General features: G+C 35.2%; 1 pseudogene; it reads right to left on the bottom strand.

The window, feature by feature from the left end:
• Nucleotides 1–24,868: 24,868 nt before the first annotated feature.
• On the bottom strand, nt 24,869–25,506 carry LOC136398065 (GTP-binding nuclear protein Ran-like; annotated as a pseudogene).
• Nucleotides 25,507–26,539: the final 1,033 nt, after the last annotated feature.

Here is a 26,539-nt window from a genome sequence, read left to right as displayed (position 1 = left end):
TAATTTCAGGAACCAAGAGAGAGAAAGCCCCTAGTCTGTCCCATTTTATAGTGTAAAAATCAAAACCTTTAAGCCAATATACAAATAAGGAAGTCTCTGATACAAAGTCACTTATCTGAGGCATAAATGGGTTTCCTCATAATAGTGCATCACCCCATATCATGCAAAAGTCAAGAGTGTGAGGAAAAGCTTAGTTTTGAAAAGACCTTAGTATTAAAAGGGTGGGAAAGGATTAGTCTTAAAACTAAGCCTTAGGCTACAATGACTTTGCTGGCTAATAGCCTGTCTCCCACATCCAATGCAAACTGTAAGCGAGCAAACATATATATCATATTTACCAACTTATTTGACCAACAGGATCAATCCCACAACCTTAGCAGGACAGACAATGCTGAGTCTAACCAACTGAGATACCTGGACAGAGCCAGTTTGTTTGTTTTTTAAACTACTCAAAACCATGCTTTATACAGAAAAAAAAATGGTTTTATCTAGAAACTCTGTCTGCATTTTTAAATTTTTGTGAGCTTTTGATTTCTAGAGATCTAAAACACCACAAATAGACAGTAAATGTTGTAGATTACCACCTGGTATGACACTGCAAATACATCTTACATTGAGTATTTAAGAATAAATAATAAAACAAAACTCTAAAATTACAGATATCAGCTATCATATGAGATAAAATAAGAAAATTGTTATCTTAGCAGTAAGCAATCTCTAAGAGACCTAAATCAAAAGTTAAATACAAAACAGTATTTAACTATGACAGTTTTTTCCTTAAATGTTTAAGAACTTAACCAAGACAAATTTGACTCTAGTTCACCTCTTTTTTATTTTTTTTGTATTTTTCCGAAGTTAGAAGCGAGTATGCAGTCAGACAGACTCCCACATGCGCCTGACTGGGATACACCTGGCATGCTCACCAGGGGGCGTAGCTCTGCCCATCTAGGGCATTGTTCTGTTGCAGCGGGAGCCCTTCTAGCTTCCTCAGCACCCAGGCCAACTTCTGCTCCAATGGAGCCTTGGCTGTGGGAGGGAGAGAGACACAGAGAGAAAAGAGAAGGGGAAGGGTAGAGAAGCATATGGGCACTTCTTCTGTGTGCCTTGGACGGGAATCAAACCCAGACTTCCACATGCCGGGCCAACACTCTACCACTGAGGCAACCGGCCAGGGCAACTCCTTTCTGATTTAATATCTTTAATATTTCAAGCTTGATACTTTTTAAAAATCATAAAATGAAAGTAAAAAAATACTGAATGACAAAAATTTGTTATGGCTAAGGTTAAAAAAAGTCTCTTTAGTGAAAAAAAAAATCACTTCTATGAAAGTAATTTTGAAACTAAAGATTAGCTAAATAAGAATGGATATTACCAAGTAATGTCTGGGTATAGGAAACGCTGTCTATTCTTACAAAAAATCTTTTTGAAATATCACTCAATTCTTTTTGTGATGAGTAACAGAAAGTTGAGTCCACCTGGGTCATTATTTTAAGTATGCTATTTTTAACTCACTGCATATTTTCTAAACCTATTCAGTTAACCAAGCCAACATAAACCATTGGGGATTTTTAATTTACATGATCAAAAAGATATTTTTCTGTACTCACTTTAATTTTATGTTGATTCATAATGCCTACCTCTCATAAAGGAAGGTATCATTTTCAATTTGAGTACATAATTTACCTACTTCAATAAGTTTCTTGGCTTATTTGTGTCTAATACCATAATACTGGTAATTTCTTTTAAAATGCATTACTTTTTCTTGAAATTGCCTTCAATGTTTTTCAGATTTTCATTTGAAGGCTAATAAATTCCAAATTTTACACATCTTTAAAAAATGTTAGAATAATCAATTTAGTATATGGAAGATCATTGCCCTTTGACAGAAAAATCAATCCAGAGTGTGATGACAATATCTAGTGAAAGGCACAACTACAAGTTAACGATCGGTAATGTCCAAATAAAAAAGTAGGAGGTTTCTTTTTCTAGCAAAATAGTCCAATTTTCCTTAAGGATTTTTAATTTCTACTTTTCTTCCAGATAATTTTATATAAAGATGAAATCTAATTTATGCTATGCTATATAAAATCTTTTCATCAGACATTTTAAAAAATTTTTATTAATTGATTTTAGAGAGAGAGAGACAGAGAAGCAAGAGGGCGAGAAGTATTAATTTGTTGTTTTACTTAAGTTGTGCATTCATTGGTTGCTTCCCCTATAGGCCCTAAGCCAGGATCGAACCTCTACCTTGGTGTTTCTGGAGGACACTCTCACCCAGTGGATTTCAAACCAATGGTTTTCAACCACCAGTCCATCAGAAATTTCATGCGGGTGCAAAAAGTTAACCACGTTGATAAAACTGCTCTAACACACTGAGCTAACTGGCCAGGGCCTCAGCAGACATTTTTAATCTCCTGTTCTCAGACTGTTGTAAGGTACCAAAAAGCTGCAAAATAAATACTGATATTCTAGGAGGAAAAGGTCAGGCTTTCCTGTCCCGTCCTTCCTTTGAGGAGGGGAGGGAGAAGAATGTAGGAGTTTCTGGATTACAAGAACAATGGGTCATTTAGTTTTAAATCTAAAAACTAAAGTTTTAAATCTTGAGAGTAAAATACCTCTAGGCTAGTGAGGGAAGATGAACCCTAAAAGATTTGTAAACATCTTTGATTGTGTTACCTTGAAAGTCTTAATGTTTCTGTGTATCCCCTAAACAAATGTTGTCAGCTGGTGCCATGATGTCATGCTTTCCCCCGCCCGTGTGTAATCAAGGGTATATAAACAGCCCCTGAAATACTTTTGGGGCTTGCGCACGATTTGGGATTTGGGTCTGCTGCCCCGTGTAAGCCATATGTGGCCGGCATATTTAATAAATCTCCTCCTTTAATAAAACTCTTCAAAATTCATCTGGACTTGGTGTCTCTACGTAAACCCGTGGAATTCAGGTACAGGTACTTTACAACAAGACTATATCTACTCTGATAAGACATCTGTATTAAAAATTTAACAATTAACACTCTAGGCACTTCCAATTCACAAATATGTAGAATTCTTCTAATAAAATATTTGAGAAAAATTAATCTTGAAGGAACTTAAATCTTACTGCCTGGGACTGTGTGTTGGTTCAAACAGAAGTGGGAGACCAGAAAACGGGGCTTCGGCCGTGATTGCTGCAACTTAGCAGGAAGCTTCATCTTTTCTAACTGCCTTAAATAATAATGTTTCTTTCTCAACAAGGGCGTACTCCAGAGAATGAGCAGAAATGCGTTTTTCTCTCACACTCCTGGACAGGAACTTACATTGAATAGAAGTGAAGAGGTTTGGACTCTCATCTCATCAACTAAATTATTGATAAATTTCAATGTCTACTTTAAGTATAGAAAAATCCAATTTTGTTGCCATGAAAGCTGGAAGTCCAGGCTGAGAAAAAAGTGGGAAAGGGGATATAGTTTAAAGAGGGGGAAAGGGGCAGATGGCTTTGTAAGCTCAAGCTACTCTCCTGGGTCTCTCCTGCTTATGTGGCTCTGATGCTACCAATCACAAAGGGTACATTTGGGTTTAACTTTAGAGAGTGATAAAGAAAAATAGTTTGTACTCTCCAAATTTACTTTTATCTACAATTTCTGATAGAATAAATATAAAGCAGCTAAGTGAACCCCTGTTTGTATTAACAAGTACAAATTAAATACTTTAGTAGTAATACAATTTTCTTATATAATGCTGCAAACAATCCTCAGGATAGTATTCCTTGCTCATGGCTCTTGTGAGGAAGGACTAAATCTTTTGTTAAACCTTCTCATAAGAAATAATCACATTGGGCCTTGGCTGTGTGACTCAGTGGATCAAGTGTCAACCTGGCACCCAGAGGGTGTGGGTTGGACCCCTGGTTAAGGCACATGGGCCCTGGATGGGTGGCTATGTGGATAAAGCATCAATCCAGAATGCCAGAAATCTTGGGTTCAATCCTTGCTTAGGGCACTTATGAGAAGCAATCAATTAATACATAACTAAGTAAAAAGAGTTGATGCTTCTCTTTCCCTCAAATCAATGGAAAATATTTTAAATTAAAAAAAAATTAAATAATCATTTATTTTGCAAAATACACCTGATTCTTGCAAAGAGAAGAAAAATAGTTTGAAATACAATCTTATAATGTCACCTGACAGAAGCATGCATACATATCCACAGGGACTATTTATTCATAGGTTGTTTGGTTATTTGTATTTACTAAATATTTTGTTAAGTGTTACTGGTTTTAGCTTAGTTAATTCCTAAATAAAGCATTAAAATTACAAAATGATGTAAATTACTTCTCTTTTCAATAGGAAATACATATTGCACGTTACTGGGGCTTTTCTGAGTCGTATCTTTGCAGTAGAAAAATTTGTATGTGCACTTTTGCCAATTGATTTCAAGACAAGCACACAGACAGCTTAGAAAATCATGCACACATCTATCCATTTTTCTATGAAAAGAATGTGTTCCTCTCGTATAACTATGATTCAGTAATAAGGACTATATAATTTGCCACATCAAACCTCTTTTGAATTACAAAGGCTCTAGTTATTTCCTTAAAACAAAATGTTTTATAGATGAACAGTGCTCTCCTGTGATCAAAGAAAGGAACTGCTTGCTCCATAAAACAAGTTATTGCTGACTTTTTAATGCTAACTTTCAACTTCTGTTTTTCTATAGTTATTAGCAGGATTATCTTCTCTGTGTATTATGCCCATTTCTCTTTGAGGAAGGATTCTTTTCTTCTCCAAAGTGAACATACTACTATACTAGTATTACTTTTTGACATAATTATAATTGAAGTTCTTCTAGCTTGTTTTACCCTTGGTAGAGTCACAGTGGAAAAGCCAGTTTTTGAAATGAATAAATCTTTTTAAAATTGATTACAAAAGCCTTGGCAAATTGAACAATACGTTATTTGGAAAAATTTTTCCCTTATAAGATAGCATGCTCATGTAAAATTAGAACCTTGAATTCCTCAGTTTAGTTATCCCGTCTTTAATCAAAAAAGTAAGAAAGATTTATGCCAGACCTTTAAGAAAAAAGGCTTCTAAGGCTACTTGCCATTTATAATGCCCATAATTTACAAAGCATCTAATAGCACTTATTTGCAAGTGATTTCCGTTTCTATTAAGAAATAGAGGTTTAGGCTTCCACCAATGTTGTTTTATATTCATGAGAGGAGTTTCCTAAGATTTCTGCAAAGCCACCATAATTTCTACTGACACATTTATCTAACAGTTGATGTCATTTTGGTGAGAAAAGGACGGCAGCTCGGAACCTTGTTCCCTGTGCGCACTGATCCAGAACACAGCAAACAGGTCTGTCAGAGCCGCGTTCTCTGGGGGAGGAAGCCCAGTTGCTACATAATTAGACTCTGCCACCTAGATTAATGTCTTACAGAAAAGGCAAAAACGTGTGCCTCTCTCAAAATGGTAGACATGTATCTCTGTCACAGGAAACATAGTGCAGGATTATGAGAAACTCTTCTATTAAGCTGAAATGGATATAAAGCCGGTTATTATACTTCTGGATTATATATGGGTTATATACGTATATACAAGTATAAGCAATATGAGTATTCATTATGGTGGATTGGGTATACACCAGCTGTCGATGCATTTGGGTCCTGCTTCCTGCAGCTGGTGACAATCACAGCTGGCAGACATTAGAGCGACCACCTGCCGCACATCTGTCAAAGTTACTGCTGATAGTGCTAACAGTAGTGGAACAAGAGATCTATTTCCCAGAGAGAATAAGTAAGACCCTAGGTAAAGAAACAATCTTGGAGAGGCATACAAGACTTTGACATGTGTACTCGAGTATAATCATGTTGACTTGAGCAAAAGAGCACCAATAATACCTTCAGTAGTTGTTGGTGCTCACCTGTATTTCTGCTTTACTTTCTTATATACATCATGCTACTTTTCATAAATTCCTCATTTTTGCTTAAAATAGTGGAAATAGATTTCTTGTGTTCACAACCAAAAAAGTTCTAATTAATATACTGGGTAAGAATTCTAACAATGTGCTGGTTAACTGGGACCTATAGATTGTTTATGAAAAACTATATCAATATTAATGACTTAGTAAACATAATGAGGTCATTCCATTTAGTAAGCTGATACATTATAAAGATATTCTTTGGTTGTTATAAAGTCTCATGAAAAATAATTCCTTCAGGCATTATCCATGTAAAACAAGTAGTTCCAAATGATAACTAAAGTCAAGGTTCAGATGTCTACAGTGAGCACACTAGGTAAGCAGTGAACCTATGACCATTCATAAAAATGTATGCATTAAAAATCATCCATTCATGTATATTATGTATATAAGTAGAAATAAACAGTGTGTTATTTCTAAAGCATGTCCTAGCAAATATCTCTATATTTATAAGAATTGTTTAACAATGCACTACTCATCCTCAAATGCCAGAGTCACTCACAGCCCAACCTTGTCTTTTTGCTAGAGTCACCTCTGAAGTTAACCAAGGACAAGTTTATTTTGGAGTTTTATAGATTTTTTCCTCTTTTTCCTCAGACAGGCAATCACTTTTGGGAGAGTAAAATATAGAGGACAATGCAAACTCAATCGAAGAACTGTACATGTGCAGAGGCACATGTGAGGCTGCACTCATGGGCGAATATGGTATATAAGTTTGCATGAATGGAGTACTAGGCACCCAAACTGAATAGTTACAATTCTCAAACTGCCATTGTAATTGCAACTGGCATATGTGTCATTTTCCATTTAAAATTAGCCTCGTCCCAACCATTTTACCAAAAGATTAGCAATGCATGCAACATCTGAATTATTATGTAAAATGTATCCATATTTCTCAGATCAGCAAATTAAGGCACAAGAAGGTTTCATAGGCCAAAGGGTCACACATGAACTTGATTTGTACCTATTGCCAATATTACCATTTACTTTCTTTATAATCTACTACTTTTCTGCTGGTTTGATTTCCCTTGCAATTGCATTTGTCCTTTGGCCAATGCAATCAATTTCAAGGTTTCTTGACCAACTGTTGTAAATACAAAAACAATAGAATTTTCTTACCCTCTCTTTCTTCTTCAGCTGAGAGGATAAGCAGGGATATTTTCTTTCAGACAGCTACTAAATTTATATTTATGTCCTTCCTATATTTTGTCTCTGGCTACTGAAATGTACTGTTCACATGTTTCAGCCTTCTCTGGGTGGAATCTGATGTAATTTCTGGCAGATGCTTTTAAGAGGGTTCCAGGCTACTGGATTCTGGCACTGGGAGCTTGGGAGGAAGTCGAGCAAATCTTTCATAATAAGGGATTGTTGAAAGGTGCTTTATACACTTCACAATAGCTAGGAAACTATTCTCTGGCACATCCTTCTTATCCTTGGTATCTCAGCAGTTCTCTCATCTGCAACTGAGTGTCCTACTGGCCCTTTCTAATCTCAAGAGCATGCTAACATTCTAGTAACCCAGTAATCGCTGACAGCTTGACAGCTCTTCAAGCATGGCTGCTGCTGAGTCACGTGAGCATCCATCAAAAACAGTGGGTTTTAAAACAGTAATCACATCTCTTTTAAGACAGTTTTTAAAAAATGTTTTACATGTTTAATGTATTTTAATTGTTGTGTTATACGCTATTTTTGCTTTGCTTTCATTTTTATTTGATATGCATTGGATAATAATTTATTTCTATCACTTTTGTTTTTTTAGCCTGTGAAATGTATTGTTTGCCCGAGGTTCTCTGTATGAAAATATAATATGTAAACCAATCACTGTGTCCCTATGTTTAAGGAGAAGTCACCTGGAAATTGTGTCATTGTTATTTAACCTTCAGAAGTCACTAACAAGTTGATATGTGGTACAAGCTATACAATTTTAAAAGAACAGCATGCAGAACTACAACGTTACTATCATCATTATACCAAAAGAGAAAGACAGCAGACCATATTATTTCTGAAGAGTCTATGAATTTTTCAGACAATTGATCTTAAACATTTTTTTTAGTATGGTGGTTCCTCAAAAAACTGAAAATAGAACTACCTTATGACCCAGCAATCCCTCTACTGGGTATATACCCCAAAACCTCAGAAACATTGATACGTGAAGACACATGTAGCCCCATGTTCATTGCAGCACTGTTCACAGTGGCCAAGACATGGAAACAACCAAAAAGCCCTTCAATAGAAGACTGGATAAAGAAGATGTGGCACATATACACTATGGAATACTACTCAGCCATAAGAAACGATGACATCAGATCATTTACAGCAAAATGGTGGGATCTTGATAACATTATAAGGAGTGAAATAAGTAAATCAGAAAAAAACAAGAACTACATGATTCCATACATTGGTGGAACATAAAAATGAGACTAAGAGACATGGACAAGAGTGTGGTGGTTACCAGGGGTGGGGGGAGGGAGGACAGGGGGAGAGTTAGGGGGAGGGGGAGGGGCACAGAGAACTAGATAGAGGGTGGCGAAGGACAATCTGACTTTGGGCGAGGGGTATGCAACATAATTTAATGACAAAATAACCTAGACATGTTTTCTTTGAATATATGTACCCTGATTTATTAATGTCATCCCATTACCATTAATAAAAATTTATTTAAAAAAAAAAAAAAAAACATTTTTTTTAGTAAATTTTCTGAAGACAAATTGTCCCAAATCTCCATTTAATAAGCATGACCTTATTCATTAGCTGGAGGCTGAGTGTTAAGTGAATGAGAACAATATATTATGGGTCCTTGTGTTTCCCCCTAAGGATCAGTTTAGATTTTAATGTAAAGCCATTCATTTTGTAAATATTTAAAGTTTATTTCAAATTCTCAATTACTTTATTCAAAGAGAGAGAAAATATAAATAAACTAACTGCAACAATATTATGCAAATTCAGATTTTAGTCTATGCCCCTAGAGAAAAGTAGAATGTCTATTGCATTTCTTTTTCAGTTGACAGCATTTATCAATAAGTTAAAACCATTTGGCCAGAACTCCAAAAATCTACTCTGGCATACAGTATCAAGTTACTTGAAAGCAAATCAAAACAACTACACAGATGCTCCTCAACTTATGATAAACTCAGCATAAACTCTAAGTATCATAAGTCTAAAATCCATTTGATATACCTAATTTACTGAATGTGATAACTTAGCCTAGCCTACCTTAAACATGCCCAGAGCACTTACATTAGCCTAAAGTTGGGTAATTATCTTGTTTCCTTTCAAGAGTAATTGCTGCCTTACCAGGAGATGGAACTGTGCATAAACTATAGGACTGGGACGTGGAGGACCCAGGTTCAAAACCCTGAGATCACCAGCTTGAGCACAGGTTCATCTGGTTTGAGCAAGGCTCACCAGCTTGAGCCCAATGTTGCTGGCTTGAGCAAGGGGTCACTCTGCTCTGTTTTAGCACCCCCCCAAGTCAAGGCACATATGAGAAAGCAATCAATTAACCACTAAGGTGCTGCAATGAAAAATTGATGCTTCTTATCTCTCTCCCTTCCTGTCTGTTTGTCCCTATCTGTCCCTCTCTCTGTCTCTCTCTGTCACAAAAAAAAAACAACAAAAAACAGAGTAATTGCCCTCTTATTCTTCTGACTGGAAGCAGGAGAAACAGATGGGCATTTTGCAAACATGATGGGAAACAAAAACACAAAACAAATGCTGGCAACACAGTACATAGTAAAGCATCCCCACGAAATTCTTCACATTGTTTAACAGCCTTATTAAGGTACATTTTACATATCATAAAATTTATCCATTTCAAATTTACAAATTAATGACATTTAGTAAATTTAATGAGGGGTACAACCATCACCATGGATCAGTTAGGGAATATTTTCATTCCCCCAATCAGATCCCTAATGTCAATTTACAGTTAAATCTCATTCTACCTCCAGTCTCAGGAAACCACTAATCTACTTTCTGATGCTATAAATTTGCCTTTTAGAATATTTCATGTAAACTGGATCATACAAATGTGGTCTCTTGTTTCTGGATTATGTTACTTAGCATAAGTGTTTGAGGTTCATCTATGATGTAGCATATGTCATGAGTTAATTCATTTTCTGTTAATGAATTATATTCACTTATATGGAGTCCACATTTTATCTATCTGATTGTCATTTAAATTGATCCCAGTTTTTTGCTATTATGAGTAATGTGTTATAATAGTTTTATCTGCAAGTCTTTGTGTGTGAGTGTGTTTTCATTTCCCTTGAGTAGATACTTTCTAAAGTGGCTGCACCATTTTCCTTCCCACTGGTAATGCACGATAATTCTCATTTCTCTACATCTTTGCCAGCATGTTTTATTGCCTGTCATTAATTACGGACTTTTCTATCGGGTATTAAATGGTATTTCATTTTGGTTTTCATTAGAAATTCCCCAGTGACTAATGATGTTGAACAACTTCACATTTGGTAACTAGCTATTCATGTCACCTTTTGGTGACATGTCTGTTCATATCATACAAGTCTTTTGTCAATGATGTGTTTTGAAAATAATTCCTTCTAGTACATTGCTTGTCTTTTAATTTTTTAATGGTGTATTTTGAAGGAAAAAAATTTTAATGTTGACGGGGTTTAACTTATCATTTTTTATGGGCTTGCTTTCACGGCAGTATTAAAAAAGTTTGTCCCACAGCTTTGAAGTTTTTCTATAGTTTCTCCTAAATGCTTTGTTGTTTCAGAACTTGTACTTAAGTCTATGATTAATTCCAGGTTAATTTTTGCAGATGGTTTAAGATTATGGTATAAGTTGATATTTTCATATGGAAATCTACTAATTCCTACAATATTTGTAAAACAGGCTATCCTTTCCCCAATGAATTTCTTTGGCACCTTGTTAAAAATCAACTGACTGTCATTATAAGGATTTATTTCTGTACTCTCAAATTTATAAATCTATATGTTTAACCTATGCCAGTACCACACTGTCTTAATTGTATATTTTTAAAAATTGCTTTCTAAGTGTTCGTATTTTCACATAAAATTTAGAATTTGCTTGGAAATGTCTGCAAAATAAAATTCTTGAATTTCAATGGGGATTTGTAAAATTTATAGAATGATTTGGGAAGAGTTGTCATCTTACAATATTGAGTCTTTTATACATGAATTTGGAATGTCTCTATTACTTAGATCTTCATTTATAATTTTTAATATATGTCTTGCACTTATTTGGAAAAAATATTCCTTTCCTTCATTTTACTTTTGTTATAATTATGTTTTGTTTTCATCAATGGTTTTATTATACATAATCACGAGATCCTTGTCATGCAGCACGCAAACTGTGAAAAAGATATGGAAAGGGAAATAGAGTTAGAGGCAACAAAGACATAGCAGGTAACAGTGGTGGTCCTGGGGAAGAGACAGACAGTCACAAACAGGTGAAGTACAAATGGGCAATGATTTATCATGTCAGCCCTAGACATGGCATATATTAGTGATCAAAAATGAAGTGCTGGTGCCTGACCAGGCGGTGGCACAGTGGATGCAGCGTTGGACTGGGACACGGAGGACCCAGGTATGAGATCCTGAGGTCGCCAGCTTGAGTACAAGCTCATCTGGTTTGAGCAAGGCTCACCAGCTTGAGCCCAAGGTTGCTGGCTTGAGCAAGGGGTCACTCAGCCTGCTGTAGCTCCCTGGTCAAGGCACATATGAGAAAGCAATCAATGAACAACTAAGGTGCCGCAATGAAGAATTGATGGTTCTCATCTCTCTCCTGTCCTGTCTGTCTCTCCCTATCTGTCTCTTTCTGTCTCTGCCACAAAAAATTAAATAAAATAAAAATTAAATAAATAAAATTTAATAAAATTAAATAAAATAAAAAATAAAAAAATGAAGTCCTGGAGCCAGGCTTCTGGAGTTCAAGCTATGATTTTAGCACTTACTAGATTTTAGTCTTAAGTTATTTTAAAACTTTTAGTGTTCTCATCTCTAAAATCTATAATGTTATATTACCTGTATATAATTCCAACTTTATGAACTTGTAACAATTAAATGAGTTTCTTAATAGATGTTTATAGATGTTTTGGAGCAGGGCCTGGAAGACACCGAAAACTCAGAACACATTTATACATGAGCATCCTTTGGGATTTCAATCAAGTAATCCAATGGAATTGTCTTTAGAAATGACAGAATATAAATTTATAGCAAAGCATGTCACATAAACCAGAGGATAACTGATTGAAAAATGGCTTGGAAGACAAAACAGTATTTAATATGTTACATTTATTCTCTGCTCCTTGTGTTTTGAAATAGATGAACTGACCTAATGTTACACTCCTGGCTTCTCTTTCCATTCCTATCTAGTTCTTCTGCCCCATGGGAGAAGGAAAGTCTTATTGATGGATTAGTAATGGAAAGATACACTAGGCATGCTCCTCTTATTTTCTTTCTGTATCATGGAGCAGTTTCCCCAGTAAAAAGAATGCATAATCTCTTTTTTCATCACAAGCCTATATCCCCAGGGATTTGCTAGTTTCCACTCTGCCACTGAGTGAGTAGTTCTTATACTCTGGTTCAATATTTCAAAAGTCCATTTAGCTATATACCTAAACTTTATTCTCTAAGCCCTTGTATCAATAATTAAGGCAGCATTTTTAAACTCCAAATACCCGACTCCTAGCTGAGTCTGAGCCAAGGACAGTCTTTCCAACAATATTACAATATAGAGCTTTTAAGGCATTAGGTTTATAAGACTGATGTGAGAAAGCAAGCTGTAGTCATGGAAAATAAAACCCTTATTGTCAATTCCCTGAACTCAGGTGACATGGAAAAAATATTTTATTAAACAGCCATGGGGAAGAGGAGAGCTTGGCACCAGAAAACAGTTGAACTTTAACAATGTGGGATTTAGGAATCCAACCCCCATGCAGTTGAAAATTGTTGAATAATTTTTGACTGCTCTGAAATTTAACTACTAATCGCCTACTGTTGATCAGAAGCCTCACCAGTAACATAAACAGTTGATTAACAAATATCCTGTATGTTATATGCATTTTATACTGTCTCCTTATAATAAAGTAAGCTAGAGAAAAAAAACACGTTATTAATAAAATCATAAAGAAGAGAAATTTCATTTAAAGTACTTATTTTTAAAAATCCACGTATAAGTAGACCCACACAGTTCTTACCCATGTTGCTCAAGGGTCAACTGTACTTGTTTCAGGATTTAGATCTAATGTTCTAAAGCTTTTGGGATTTCCAATTACAAAGCAGCCAAAACTAAGTGTAAATCCCACTGATTAGTAATGTAAAAAGTTTTCTGTGCTACTAGTTAACCCAATTTTAATTTCAGGGGAAAGATATAGCATAGACAGGCAAACCTTATGCATAGCATTATTGTCAAACTTCAGGGTATAAAGGTAATTGTAGTGTTTATTAAAAATGGAAATTTCTTTGTATTACCTAAAGAAAGTCTAATTTTATATATTCAGGTACAATTTAGGAACGTGTATTTTAAAAAATTGATTCAAGTGGTTCACACTGATATTCATGTGACAAACTCAGGAACTGCCAGCAGTCTAATGTGGTAAGAAGAAAATTTGCCTGATCTTTTCAGCAAAATGATCAGAATTCAACTTAGGGAAGTTTTGTGGTATATCTGTTATGTGTGTGCATAAAATACTCAGTTTCTCAAAATTAAATGGGGAAATTGAACAGAGTATTAATATTTTCTTCTGAAAAAGTATTGCCTTTCTTGTTGGTAAAAACAAAACAAAACGCATTCTGCTGGCCCATTACCTACAGACAGTAACATCTGTTGAACTAAGTTAATTCTTTTGGGAACTACTATCTTGCTAGCCCCAGTTTCTCATCTGGAAAAGAAAGTATCAAAAACTGTCTATAGATGAACAATAACAACAATTTTTTTTAAATGCTAGTTTTCTGAGGGATTACCTTAGTTAGTCCTTATATAAATTCCTTAAGAGACAAAATTCAGCATAAAGTTAGTGTTGTCATGATGAGTTCATCTTGTTGGAAACTAAATTAAAATTAAAAGTTAACCTTTGCATGATAACTGAAATCAATAAAAATAAAATGGCAAATTTGTCTTACACATTTTAAATATGACTCAGATTTGTTTGACCTTCCAGTTCTAATTATATCTTTAGTGTGTCCAAGAGTTTGCTATATGGAAAAAATTACTTCCAGAAAGTTTTAAAAGCCTAATATACCATTAAATATTGTGCCTGCCCAATACATACAAAAAGAAGTGCAGCTGATAGTGAGTTAGATAGGTCTTTATCCCAATATTCAGATAATTCAACTCCTCAAAGCTCATTTAGGTTCGCTAGTATACTACAAACAGACTTTAATCAAATACTCAGAGCATTTTGTTGAATATGTTTATGTATATCAGTCTCTCTTCACCAAGCCATGTACTTCTTGAAGACAGGGCTTCTCAGTGGTGGGATTCAAATAATTTAACAATCAGTTATCTGCCTTAATGACCATTTTAAGTATAAAAAAACCAATATAACAAAAGGTACTTTATTATTTCATGCATCTAATACTAAATAAGAACAATAATAAACACTTGCAATTTTTTCTCACCTATGGATGTAATGAACATTACTACGGGCGCTCAGAATATGCTGTTGCACGGATGAACTTTAAAAAAGAGTAAGGAATGTAAATTTGCGATTTCCACAATGGGCAGCTGCCAAGGCACCCACCTTAGAGAGAACCTTGATTACAAGTAGCCATTTTAACAACCAGTTCACGGAAATCCACAAAAAATTAGGTATTGGTTCTACAGAACCAGTGTGAATGAGCTGAATATCACCACTGGAGCTTCTGTATTATTTTTCTTTTTCTCTAAAAAACCTAAAAGTATAGTATTATAGTTATACATTTGACCATTACACTTAGAAAACCTAGATTTCAAATTCTGATTCTGCCTTTTATTTGCTGTGTGATGAGGCATATTGCTTAATATCTTGAGCCTCCATATTCTCATCTTGAGGGAAACACCAAGACTTTCCTCATACAGTTGCATGAAGCCTTTGATGAGATAACATGGAAAACACTGTACCTGGCACATGAGAAGTCTGCATAAATATAATAAACAGTTGCAATAGCAGCTATAGCAGCATCAGTAATATTAGGAGTACATTACCCAACACAGAATTTCAATACAATAAAAAGTTGTTGAATACATTAAATAATGAACTATCTCTTCCTTTACCACTAAAAAGTCATGAAAAGGGAAGAACCTCATTAAAAATGAAGAATATTAATCAACACTTGCCAGATTCCAGAAGAATTGCATCTATAATATGGATGAAGTTGAATAAAGTTATATTTATGACCAATGCAGAAATAACCTTGAAACAAATAACCAAGAATAAAGAAAAAGTAGAAGGGATTTAAAAGCATTTTACATTACATCTTTGTCAAAAAACCAAAGCCAACCTAGTCTAAAACATTAAGCATTGACTCCTTGGCTACAGAGAAGGACATTTTCTAAGATTGCCAAGACCTGGAGGGAACACATTATGTTTCTAAAAATCAATTGACAAAGTATAGAAGAAAATAGAGGTGAATATTCATCTAATCTTAATTGCAGAATGAATTAAAACAATGGAAATCCTTACAAGACAAAGATGTAAATATATGTAATAAATATTTGACAAAGATTGATAATTTTTATATATAATAAGCTGGTATAACTTGATAATAAAAATACTAACATCACTTAATAAACAAAATGTACATAGAAACAAACACATAAGCACACACACAGGGAAATGCCAATAGCTAATGAGCACATAAGTAAATAACTGGCAATTTAAAATATCTACGAAATGCCACACACTACCAATCTGGGCTTAGAAAACATGCCATTAACTAGGCACTCCAATTCATATACTATAAGTATCCTAAATAAATGCATACCTCTTGACTAAATACAGTGGTACCTTCAGATACGAACAGACCAACATACAAATTTTTTTTAAGATATGAGCTGCTACTTGGTTCGTATTTTTGTTCGAGATCCCAGCAAAATTCTAAAATACGAGTTGTGATTCAGGAAGATGCCGCTAGTTGGTGCATTGGTGCATGGGTCCAGTATTGGCAATTTGATACACGAATTGACTGACTTACGAGCTTGGTTACAGAACAAATTAAATTTGTATCTCAAGGTACCACTTTAATTTTTCTTTAAGAGTATGTAAACTATAACGCAAATAAAATGTTTCCATAAATGTTCATTATGGTAGTAAAAAACTTAAAGAAACAAGAGTGCAACAGTGATATCTAGTGAAGTAAATAATTCTACATGAATGTAGTATCATTTAAAATCATTAAAACTGTGTTTGTGAAGCATTGAACTAAGAAAATGCTTTTTGTCCATAAAGCAAAAGGAGCACTAAGCCTGAATAGACAGTTTATGTAAAAAAACAAACAAACAAACAAAAACATATAAATGCTTAAAGAATTATCAGAGATATTTTATAATGATAGATGTTCTTATATTATCAAATAAAGTGGGGGATTTTTTGTGTTTTTTTTTGTGGGGGATTTTTGTGACAGAGAGAGAGAGAGGCAGAGAGAGGGACAGACAGGAAGGCAGAGAGATGAGAACTATCAATTATTCATTCAGGCACCTTAGTTGTTCATTGATTACTTGCTTATATGTGCCTTGACCAGGGTGATACAGAAGACTGAGTGACCCCTTGCTCAATTCAATGACCTTGGGTTCAAGCAGGTGAGCTGTGCTCAAACCAGACCAGATGAGCCTGCACTCAAGCCAGTGACCTCAGGGTTTCAGACCTGGGTCCTCTGCATCCCAGTTCAACACTCTATCCACTGCGCCACCACCTGGTCAGGCCAAATAAGGTGTTTTCATTTATTTCTATGTTTCAAATATTCTAGCAGCTAATAATTAATTTTATTTATGTAATTACTTTTATTTTTCATTTTTTTGGACTAAAATATTCTCAAGACATCTCATTCAAAAGGGTAAAGTCTCCCTCCCAAAGCTTAACCTGTAGGTAATCATATGCAAACAATGTTTCCAGTTTCTTGTGTACCCTTTCCAAGATCTTCTATATACATTACAAGAATCATCATCAAGCCCTGGCTGGTTGGCTCAGTAGTAGAGCATTGGCTTGGTGTGTGGAAGTCCTGAGTTTGATTCCCAGCCAGGGTACACAGAAGAAGTGCCCATCTGCTTCTCCACCCTTCCCCTTCTCTTTTCTGTATAACTCTTTCTTCCCCTTCCACAACTAAGGCTCCATTGGAGTAAAGTTGTCCTGGGCACTGAGGATGGCTCCATGGCCTCTGCCTCAGGCACTTAAATGGCTTCGGTTACAACTGAAGCAATGCCTCAGAAAGGAAGAGCATCGCCCCCTATCAAGCTTGCTGGGTGGATACAAGTTGGGTGCATGTAGGAGTCTGTCTCTCTGCCTCTCCATTTCTCACTTCAGAAAAATACAAAAAAAAAAAAAAAAAAAAAAAGAATCATCATCATCATATACACACTGATCTGATGTGTATATAGCACTTGTTTTTTTTTCTCTTAATTATATATTTTGAATAGATAGATACATAGATGGATAGATAGATGGATGGATGGATAGATGATAGATAGATAGATAGATAGATAGATAGATAGATAGATAGATAGATAGATGATAGATATATTGATAGATAGATAGATAATAGGGATAGATGTATAGTATATAGATAAATACTTTCTAAATTTTTTAACTAATGCATGTTATCACATTATAGATTATTTCTAATCTTTCTCAGTGTAACAAGTGTGTAATTTTACACATATGAATATATCTACAGAATTATAAATAAATAGAATAATTACAATAAAGTGCATATGTATGGGTAATTTTTATAATTATATATATCTCTCTTTCACATTGAAATAATTTACATAATTAACACTAATGTATGAGAATGCTTTAAAAATATTTTGGGAGGCTTGTGACCCTGGGAGAGGAGCGCAGCCCCACCTGCGGGAGCAGAGAAAAGGCCAAGGCTTGTAAACCAGGGCACATGAACATAGCCCTTCCTGTGGAGGAGAGGGGAAAAACACAACCAGCCAGCACAGGCAATGCCCATACACAAATGCCAGAGGCAGTGACAGAGGTGGTGACTGGCCTGCAGACAGACCACACCTAGGGAACACAGAGTCCACATTCATTGGACTCCAGTGGCCATGCCCTTCTTATACACAGACAAAATGGGAAGGCAGAGAAATGCAACCCAATTAAAAAGAGAAATCCCCAGTAAAAAAAACTTGAATGAGTCAGTTATAACAAAATTACCAGATGCAGAGTTTAAAATAATGATTGTTAGGATGCTCAAAGATCGTAGAACAACAATAGATGGTCATAACAAACAACTAAATAAAGAGAAAGCAAGTATAAAAAAGAATATTGAAATGATAAAAAATCAGTCAGAAATGACAAATACAATATCAGAAATGAAGAAAACAATGGAAGCAATTAAAAGCAAAATGAATGAAGCTGAGGATTGAATCAATGAGATAGAGGACAAGAAAAACAAAGGCAATGAAGCGGAGCAGCAAAAAGAAAAGAGACTCAAAAAGTCTGAGGAAACTCTGAGAGCTCTAAGACAACATGAGGGAAATAACATCCGCATCGTAGGAGTTCCTGAAGAAGAAGAGAAAGAACAAGGGATAGAGACTTTGTTCAATCAAATCACTGCTGAAGACTTCCCTAAGTTGATGCAGGAAAAAGTACACAAGTTCAAGAAGCACAGAGAATTCCATTAAAGAGAAACCCAAAAATATCTACACCAAGACACATTATAACTAAAATACCAAAGCTAAGTGATAAAGAAAAAATATTAAAAGCTGCTAAAGAAAAAAAGATTATCACCTACAAAGAAACCCCCATAAGGATGACATCCAACTTCTCAACAGAAACACTTGAGGCCAGAAGAGAATGGCAAGAAATATTCAAAATAATGCAGAACAAGAGCCTACAACCAACAATACTTTACCCAGCAAGGCTATAGTTTAAAATTAAAGGAGAAATTAAAAACTTTCCAGACAAAAAAAATCCTCAAGGAATTCATTACAACCAAACCAATGCTGAAAGAAATGTTAAAGGGCCTGTTGTAAACAGATCAAAGGGAGAAAAGAATTTAGCAAAAGAAGAAAACAGCTTTAAAGAATAAAATGGCAAGAAACAAATACATATCAATAATAACCTTAAATGTAAATGGATTAAGTGATCCAATCAAAGACATAGGGTAGCTGCCTGGATAAGAAAACAGGACCCATACATATGCTGTCTACAAAAGACACGCCTTAAAACAAGAGACGCACATAGTCAGAAAGTAAAAAAATGGAAAAAATTTTTCATGCAAATTGGAATGAAAAAAAAGCTGGGGTAGCAATACTTCTATCAGACAACATGGACTTTAAAACAAAGTCTATAGTAAAAGATAAAGAAGCTCACTACATAATAATAAAAAGAGCAATTCAACAGGAAGATATAACCATTATAAATATCTATGCACCTAATATAGGAGCACCTAAATATATAAAGCAGACTTTGATAGATAGAAAGGACAAGATCAACAGCAAGACTATAATAGTACGGGATTTCAATACCCCACTAACATCACTAGATAGTTCCTCAAGAATGAAAATTAACAAAAAAACAGCAGATTTAAAGGACACACTTGATCAACTCATTTTAATAAATATCTTCAGAACCTTTCACCCTAAAGCAGCAGAATATACATTCTTTTCAAGTGCTCATGGTACATTCTCAAGGATAGACCACATGTTAGGGCACAAAAGCAGTCTCAACAAATTTAAGAAGATTGAATTCATATCAAGAATTTTCTCTGATCACAATGGCATGAAACTAGAAATCAACCACAACAGAAAAACTGAAAAATACTTAAACACTTGAAAACTAAATAGCATGTTATTAAATAACGAATGGGTTAACAATGAGATCAAAGAAAAAATTTAAAAAATTCCTAGAAACAAATGATAATGAGCATACAACAACTCATAATTTATAAGACACAGCAGAAGCAGTTCTGAGAGGGAAGTTCATAGCATTAAAGGCATACCTTAAGAAGCTAGAAGAAGCTCAAATAAATAACCCTGTATCTAAAAGAACTAGAAAAAACAGCAAGTAAAGACCAGAGGTAGTAGAAGGAAAGAAATAATAAAGATCAGAGTAGAAATAAATGACATAGAGGCTAAAGAAACAATACAGAGGATCAATGAAACAAGAAGCTGGTTCTTTAAAAGGGTAAACAAGATTGATGAAATTTTAACCAGAATAACCAAGAAAAAAAGAGAGAGAACTCAAATAAATAAAATTAGAAATGAGAGTGGAGAAATAACAACTGACACAACAGAAATACAAAGGTTTATAAGAAAATACTATGAAGAACTGTATGCCAAAAAATTAGACAACCTAGATGAAATGGACAAATTCCTTGAAATATATAATCTTTTAAAAATCAAACAGGAAGAATCAGAAAAGCTAAACAGACCAATTACAACAAATGAGATTGAAACAGTTATGAAAAAAACTCCCAAAAAACAAAAGACCAGGGCCCGATGGCTTCATAAGTGAATTCTACCAAATATTCAAAGAACTAACTCCTAACCTTCTCAAGCTATTTCAAAAAATTGAAGAGGAAGGAAGACTTCCGAGCTCTTTTTATGAGGCGAGCATAATTCTGATTCCAAAACCAGGCAAAGAAAATAGAAAAAAGAAAATTATAGGCCAATATCCATGATGAATCTAGATGCTAGAATCCTTAACAAAATATTAGCCAACCGAATCCAGCAATATATGAAAAAAATCATACACCACGATCAAGTGGGATTTATTCTGGGGAGGCAAGGCTGATACAATATTTGCAAATCAATCAATGTGATTCATCACATAAACAAAAGGAAGGAGAAAAACCATATGATAATTTCGATACATGCAGAAAAAGCATTTGATAAAATCCAGCACCCGTTCATGATCAAAACTTTCAGCAATGTGGGAATACAGGGAACATACTTCAACATGGCAAAGGCCATCTATGACAAACCCACAGCCAACATCATACTCAATGGGCAAAAATTAAAAGCAATCCCCTTAAGATCAGGAACAAGGCAGGGGTGCCGCCTTTCACCACTCTTATTCAACATAGTTCTGGAAGTCCTAACCACAGCAATCAGACAAGAAGAAGAAATAAAAGGCATCCAAATTGGGAAAAAAAGTAAAACTATCATTATTTGCAGATGATATGATAGTGTATATAAAAAACCTTAAGGTTGCAGTCAAAAAACTACTGGACATGATAAATGAATTCAGCAAGGTGGCAGGATATAAAATTAATACTCAGAAATCATAGGCATTTTTATACACCAATATTGAACTGTCAGAAAGAGAAATTAAGGAAACAATCTCCTTCACTATTGTAACCAAAAAAATAAAGTACCTAGGAGTAAATTTAACCAAGGAGATTAAAGACTTGTACTCAGAAAATAATAAAACATTGATAAAAGAAATCAAGGAAGATATAAACAAGTGGAAGTATATACCATGCTCATCATTAGGAAGAATAAACATCATTAAAATGTCTATATTACCCAAAGCAATTTATAAATTTAATGCAATACCAATAAAACACCAATGACATACTTCAAAGATATAGAACACATATTCCAAAAATTTAAATGGAACCATAAAAGAACAGGAATAGCCTCAGCAATCCTGAAAAAGAAGAATAAAGTGTGAGTATCACACTTCCGGATATCAACTTATACTACAAGGCCATCTACTCAAAACAGCTTGGTACTGGCATAAGAACAGGCATACAGATCAATGGAACAGAACAGAGAACCCAGAAATAAACCCACATATTTATGGACAACTGATATTTGACAAAGAAGGTAAGAGCATACAATGGAGTATAGACAGCCTCTTCAACAAATGGTGTTGGAAAAATTAAACAGCTACTGGCAAAAAAATGAAACTAGACCACTGACTTACACCATTCACAAAAATAAACTCAAAATGGATAAAAAACTTAAATGTAAGCCATGAAATTATAAACATCTTAGAAAAAAACATAGGCAGTAATCTCTCCAACATTTGTCACAGCAATATATTTGCTGATTTATCTCCACAGGCAAGGGAAATAAAAGACAGGATAAAAAAATGGACTGTATCAAACTAAAAAGCTTTTGCACCGCTAAAGACAATAAGAACAGAATACAAAGGCAAACTACACAGTGGGAGAACATATTCGATAATACATCTGATAAGGGGTTAATAACTAAAATTTATAAAGAACTTGTAAAACTCAACACCAGGTAGATAAACAATCCAATGAAAATGGGCTGAAGAAATGAATAGACACTTCTCCAAAGAGGACACACAGATGGCCAATAGGCATATGAAACAATGCTCATAATCACTAATCATTAGAGAAATCAAATAAAACCACAGTAAGATATCACCTCATACCAGTCAGAATGGCTCTCATCAACAAAACAACATAGAATAAGTGCTGGCAAGGATATGGAGAAAAGAGAACCCTCCTGCACTGCTGATGAGAATGCAGACTGCTGCAGCCACTGTGGAAAACAGTATGGAGATTCCTCAAGAAAATAAAAATCGAACTTCCTTTTGACCCAGCTATCCCACTTTTAGGAATATACCCCAAGAACACCATAGCATTGTTTCAAAAGGAGAAATTCACCCCCACGTTTGTAGCAGCATTGTTCACAATAGCGAAGATCTGGAAACAGCCCAAGTGTCTGTCAGTGGATGAGTGGATTAAAAAGCAGTGGTACAGGCCTGACCTGTGGTGGCACAGTAGATAAAGTGTCGACCTGGAAATGCTGAGATCTCTGGTTTGAAACCCTGGGCTTGCCTGGTCAAGGCACATATGGGAGTTGATGCTTTCAGCTCCTCCCCCCCTTCTCTCTCTGTCTCTCCTCTCTCTCTCTCTCTCTCTGTCTCTCCCTCTCTTCTCTAAAATGAATAAATAAAAAAATAAATAAATGTTTTAAAAAAAAAAGCAGTGGTACATATATACAATGGAATACTATGGGGCCATGAAAAAGAAGGAAATCTTACCTTTTGTGACAACATCAATGGACATGGAAACTATTATGTTAAGTGAAATAAGCCAGGCAGAAAAAGAAAATATCATATGACCTCACTCATTTGAGGAATCCAATGAATAATGTAAGCTGAGGAATGAAATTGAGACAGAGGAGAGATCAAAGGGACCAGAGGAAAAGAGAACAGAGGAAAGGGGGATGATAGGATGGGATAAACCTGAAGGGAAGGGGGAGGGCACTATGGGAAGGAGGTCAAGGGAGATGTTGAGGGGAATATGGGGGTGGGGAGATGCGTTTGGGGCAACACTAGAATCTATGTAAACACAATAAATTAAAATCAATAAAAAAAGAATTTCAATATAATAAAAAAATATACATTTTGGCCATTAATATTTCTTATAATTTTTTTTTATCTTTTCTAGTTAGAAGAAACATAATATCTCAGATTTAATTTTCATTTCTTGTTACTGTTATAATAAGAAAAAAAAGATTTAATAGATTAACTAGACCAGGCATGGCCAACATATTGCCCGTGGACCAGATCCGGCCCTCATAATGAGTTTATGTGGCCCGTGATTAAATTTTTAATATTCTCCACTACTCTAAAATCTCAGCTACTCAGAAGCAGAAGCGCGACTTTGATTATTGAAAATCGAGATATTTTAGAAGATAGTGATAAGCAGAAAAGAATTCTGCGTGTGACTAATCCTGGGTTAACTTCCAATAATTGGTCGAATGATTTGCAATACTTCTTTATTTTTTTAAAAAATTCCATTATAAAGATTTACAACTTTTGTACTCATCTGTACTTGATATGAACTGTTTCACATTTAGCAGTGATGTGAAACCCACATTCTTTTAGGTGGAGTTTGCCAGTGTGCACCCAAGGTCAAACAATTCGTTATTTTTGTGGTCAAGTGTGCTGAATCAAGTGGCATTGTAGCATAGACAACAGCTGCAGTTGATAACTGAAAATGTTTCCAGGCTGTTTATAAAACAAAATAGTTGTTTTATTTGCAATATAACCCCTTCAAGCTCATTCTATTAATTAAATATTGTTTCAATTGATTGTGATACAGTTTGGATATTTATACATGTAATCATATTTTATTAAAATATGTTTTTATTAAAATAATATTGTATATTAAATTTTTTTCACTCACATTTATTCATAAACAAATTACATAATAAAATTTTGTTTACTTAAATGAATCAATTTTGTATTTAACATTTTTTAATTTTAATATTTCATCCGGCCCATGAAAAAAGTTTTCTTTCTAATCTGGCCCGGGGGCAAAAACTGTTGGCCATACCTGAACTAGACCATCACTTCTCTAAACGATTTTTCTAGGAAGTGATCATTATTGGTCTAAACTCCAAAGCATTCCCATTTATGTATTTATTTATTTATTTATTTTAGATATTTGAAATACAATTTTATTCTGATTCTAAGTGAAAAGAATGAGAACGTCAGTAACAAAGAAGATTTCACCACTCTATGTTGCGATACTTCTGTAGCCGTGTTACAGTTGAAACCTAATGAAGAAACAACTGTGTTCTGAAATAGCTAAGCACACAGGTTCAAAAAAGGAACATATTTTTTAACTGCTACATTCACTCCAAAGCCCATTCATCTCTTCCAACATCCCAAAGCTCAAACACAGGTCCTACTTAGCTATGTAATAAAGTAGCAAACACACTGCACCACTGACATCAGAAGACAGTTGTCTCTCAAACTAGACCGACGCTGGGCTCCAGCTTAGATTTCTCACAGTCTGTCATTCTCATCCTGGAGCTCAGTGGTCTCAGCAACCTCTCCATTGTGCTCGGACTGTGCTGCCAAAGCCGGGACTATAACCACCTCTGGTGAGGCAGGAGTAGGCATGGCGACAAGTTCCAGGTGAGTGTTTCCAATTAGTTTCCTAGCAAGCCAGAGGAAAGACTTTTCCAAGTTGTAATTACTTCTGGCAGAAATGTAATACTGAAGGTTCTCTTTGGTGGAAGACAGTTGATTTGACCTTAACTTTTCTGTCCTTGATATTCACTTTGTTGCCGCACAACATAATGGACATGTTTTCACACACTCAATCTCTATGCCAATTAGGCACATTCTTGTAATTAACAACTCAAAGTTCAATCAGATGTGATAATGGCCCGCTGGGCTTAGCTGTAACAGCCCTCTGAGCCGCCAGAACTTCTCCAGCCCTGCTGTCCCGCCCGCACGTTGAACTTAACAGGCCCTCTGTTGGTGTGGAACATGAGGGGGTGGGCCTCAGCATCCAGAGTGGCCACACACTTCTTGAATTCTCCAGTCAGATGGTGTTTCACAAGTGTAGTTTTCCCAGTCCCTCCATCATCAACCAAAACAAATTTGAACTGAACTTGGGGATCTCCTTAGGTGGCCATGGTGATGTTGCTTTCAGAATCATCTCCACCCATCTGACAGAAAAGACTGAAGGAAGTGTTCTCTGTCTTGTGTTTTGACTGTCCCGTATTTCACCTTGTAGATGAACCTGCTGCTCACACACTCCAAGTACACATTAACGAGAGTGCCCCTTTAAGCTTAATCTTCTTATCAAATTTACTAAGTGCATAGTACCAAAACATTTAATTTTGGAAGAGGATAGATGTTCGTACAGTCCTGCTTCTCACCTTTGACAGGTTTCTGTTTCCTATTAAAGACTTACTTAGACCCAACTTTTCTCCAATACATGATGTTAGAGTCAGGGAATAGACTCTCTTTCTCCTCTCTCACATTAAAATTTGCCCACAAAAATTATGTCTAAGGAGGAAACCATGAGAATTTTGACAAATACCAACGCAAGCACTCTCCGTATCTCAATTACTGAACCATCACTAGGCTGAACATTATGAGGACTGGTGTCATGATTAGCCTGGGTGCCTGCCACATGAAGGAGTTTCAAGGGCAGTCACTATATTTGGAAAGCCTGCTTGCTGGAATCAAATGAAGAGGCAGAGAATACGTCTTGTTGTTTCCTGTATTCCATGAATGCTTCCCCTGCTATGCCATTATTGCCTAAGCAATAGAATGTGATGAACTTTTCAAAATAGATGATACTTCCTCAAGGGAAATGTCTAATTAAATTAACCCCATGTGTTTGTTTTTAACTGCTTTCTTAAGTCAAGTTGCCATGTGACAGCTCTGGGGACAGGGACCCGTTCTGCTTTGCATTTTGAATTTGAAGACAACCTATTAATGAAAAGGAGTTTAATTTGTGCATAATAAAAAAAGGGGATTCTAAATTAAAACTAAAAAAAAATTTTGATATCATTACAAAGGTCAAAAAATTTAGCATAACTTTATATGTGTTTGTTTATAAAAGGTAACTACTTTCTTTAATCAGTCTTTTCAAGAGAGAGCTGATTGTTTTATTTCAGTCTGCATCTGCTACAGGAAAGAAGCAGAAGAGGCACAAAT

The sequence above is a fragment of the Saccopteryx leptura genome, chromosome 3, assembly GCF_036850995.1.
Source record: "Saccopteryx leptura isolate mSacLep1 chromosome 3, mSacLep1_pri_phased_curated, whole genome shotgun sequence".
NCBI lineage: Eukaryota > Metazoa > Chordata > Mammalia > Chiroptera > Emballonuridae > Saccopteryx > Saccopteryx leptura.
The sequence above is the reverse complement of the archived record's forward strand: the minus strand, read 5'-3'. Positions and strand labels throughout refer to the sequence as shown.